We start from the raw sequence: 3,510 nt of genomic DNA, 5'->3' as shown, positions 1-3,510 counted from the left end.
CCCCCCCAAAAAGGATGCATCACTTTGCAGATTACAAACCCTTGCTTTGCTTTTTACGCCTTTTTCCTATATTCTGCTAATTGGAAATCGATAACTGTGACTTCACCAAGCCCTGTGATGATAAGAAGGCCCCTTCTTCCAAAGTATCCCGACTTTGGGGAACCTCCGTGACCACTACTGGAGAGCTTTAGGAGAGATTTAGATGTTTAGGGAAGCACTCAGCCCCAAAATGCACTTGTCCATGACTTCAATAAACTAAAATACCCTGGGTGTAAAATAACCCAGGAATGTGGATCATAGAGGTTTTAAAAAAAAAAAAAGTCATTAATCAATATTTTCCTACTACGCAACCTAAAATTCCTATTTTTGTAATTGATGGTTGAATGATGGTCAGCCATTTAAACATATGCTCTCTGGAATAACCAGACACTAGTGTAGTTTCCAAAGTGTTTCGTGTATCAAAATCTATATACTTAGAAAAGCACTCAGGATAAGAGAAATCGCTAAGTCCCAAAGGGTTCGTGACTATCATCCGACACAGCAGCCGAGTGGCCTGTGCTCATCAATTCAAGTGAGGGGCTGGGGAGCAAGAACACCAGTTACCACAAAACCTCTGTGGCCCTTAGTCCGTGATAAGATTTTTTTAAAAACTCTACTCTTAAAAATGAAGCCATCTTTTGAATTGTTTTCTATACCAAATCTAAAATATTAAAATGAAATTATAAAATATTTGAAATGGGGTATTTAGTGGAAATGCTGTTGGGAGAAAGCATTGCTTTTTAGTGCCTGCTAAACAAGTGAAAGAAAGGCGACTGGAGAGAAAGAAGCAGTCCTTGCCGTGGGATGCTGGTGTTAACAGGACAGGCATTAACTTGGGCACGAATTCAGAAGCAATGTGGCAACGCTATCCAATTTTTAGAGATCTTTGGAAATACAATCTTACCACCATTTGGAGGTAAGTCTTTAATATTAGTGAATGAATGTATAAAGTTACAAACTATGCATTTTCAAAGAGTAACGTGTATTTTGTATCAAATCCAAGTAAATTTTTTCCATACAGACTTCTCACAACAGCAAACTATTCAAAATAAACTTGCACGCACATCACCATGGGGATGTGGGACTCCCGTCGGTATTCTTCTAGCTGATGTTTTTACAGATAGGGCATTGAAACTTCAGGTTCTGAACAAATTCAGCCATTACGGTGAATAAATGGGAAATGGCTTATATTTTACTTCTTAAGCAGAAATGGGAAACGTTGGCTGTTACAAAATGTGCCCGGTTCTTTAAAGGTGGATGATCCGGTAACACTGGATTAGCAAGCAAACAGAACTGCGTAAAGTTAATGCGCTTTGCGTTGGAGCCACGGAGCATAGGTTGTGTCTGTTGTGTTTAATTCTCAATCTACGAAAAAACTATTCCCCAAAGGGTCTGGGTTATATAGTTTCAAAGAACAAAATATAAAAATATTGTCCAGCAAAACAAGTCTTTAATCTTTTTTTCAAAATTACGTGGAGATAATTACTTATATTTTCGGAAGGTCCATATAGAGTATGCACACATTTCTTCAGCCCTCTTTTGATTTGGTATTTCCATGAAAACTTTTCCTCTAATAATGTATCTTTGCTCCTGAATCAGTGGTTTACTACGTTACTCAGCATGAAAGAGTATTCTCGCCTTCATCTGACAATGTGGGAATAAAGAACTCCATTTCCCTGCTATTCTGGTTTTCTTCTCTGTCCATTGAGAAGGTTTCTCAACTGTTTGTATGTAAAATACGGAAAAATGCGCTTCTCAGCCTGGTCTTTATGGTTATACTGGATGTGTTTGCTACCTATTTAGAAGTTATTGGGGGTTAGGGATGTGTCTTTTTATATGAATTTTAGCCAAATTCAGATGTTCTGATACTACATTTCTGTACATACAGCCTGTGGAGGTTCAGGTTAATAACCTTTTACGTGACTGTCTTGGCCATGCTCCTTGCCAGCTTTTGGCACATTGTACATAGATCTGTCGAACATTTAAATGATGTTGTTTTTCTAAATGCTGTTCTCTAAAACAACTTTTTGAATGTTTTTTGCTTTCCATCGTTTGGAACTTTGTCTGTTGGTTTAAAAAAAAAAAATGTTTCCTAAGTATTTAACACCAGGAAAAACATTTAAAATAAACTGGTGCTAATTGAAAGTGAAGAAAAAATTCAGATTGAAGATTTACAGTATAAAATATTCACACGAGTTAAACTGAACTAAACCGCACTTTCCCCAGGGGACAGGTGGCGTCTACCTGCCATGGGCGTCAGGAGGACCACTGAATGTTTACAGTTTCTGTGGCCCATTTAAGTATAAAATACAGAAATGGCGCTGTCCCCCGAGAGTTGAGGTTTTGCTACATTGGTACTATGGGAGCATTAAAGTAGAAGTAAAGGCTTATAGTAAGAGTCTCTTTAGTAATAGTCTTCTGGTCTTTGGACTCTCATGTTTCTGTACTGCTTAGCTGTAACAATGAATATGGTGTTGCCAATCTAGTCCAACAGCATTGTTGACCTGTACTTCCCGCGTGTATGGTTCTACCTTGGGTTGCACTGGCACGTGCCAAGCCAGAACACTGGACTTTCAATAAGACCTTTCTGATTTCTACAGTGTCCACACACATGGATCTAAATGCACTTGTAACTGGTTAATTACCATGAAGTCTAACTTCCATTTAATAAAAGTTTTTGTGTATCTGCTTCTACTTGGGGACTGTTTATTTAAGTGAAAGATAAACTAATTTATACCAAGAAAGGCTCATGGGATTAGAGGATTTGAGGTCTTACCCACAGTTGGAAAAATAATTTAAAACCAAATGGATATTTTCCCTATATCAACTGTTTCGCCATCAAGGCTATTTTTAGAAACATGTGGGAGGCACATTGCTCTTCTGGGGTTCAGCCCCGATAATTACAGCTGAAACCTATTCCCTTGGCAATGACTGCCCAGATATGTTAGCTGCTCACCCTGTGTGCTGGTCCTGTTGTCCCAGGCATGTAGACGCAACCTGGCTAGCAGAGGAAAGGCGACGTCTGTTCTGGTGCCAAGCCAGCCTGGAGACCCTCCCCTAAGCCAAGGCTGTGTCCGCCAGAACTGGATACATTCACCTACAAGAGCCAAGCATATATATATGTCCAGGAAGGGAGCTGGCTTTGGAGTTCAACAGACTTGGGCACAAATCCAAGCTTTGCCTCTCACAGGATAAATAACTGGACAAGAGGTTTAACCTTTATACGCCTCATCCTTATAATAGGAATGATAATAAAGGGAGGAAAACTAATTAGCCTGGCTTGGACAATATCTTTGCTCCTAGTTCCATGAGCCTTAGCTGGGGTGGGAACGACTATGACTCATGACCTACTGCCTGGGTCAGAGAAGTTCCTACGTCATGGGGCTTTGGGAAGAATTACCTGAAATAACACCTCATCGTGCACGGAGAAGTATTCCACAAACGGAAGGCAAAATACTCAAATACTGGAAC

The sequence above is a fragment of the Equus quagga genome, chromosome 16, assembly GCF_021613505.1.
Source record: "Equus quagga isolate Etosha38 chromosome 16, UCLA_HA_Equagga_1.0, whole genome shotgun sequence".
Lineage (NCBI taxonomy): Eukaryota > Metazoa > Chordata > Mammalia > Perissodactyla > Equidae > Equus > Equus quagga.
The sequence above is the reverse complement of the archived record's forward strand: the minus strand, read 5'-3'. Positions refer to the sequence as shown.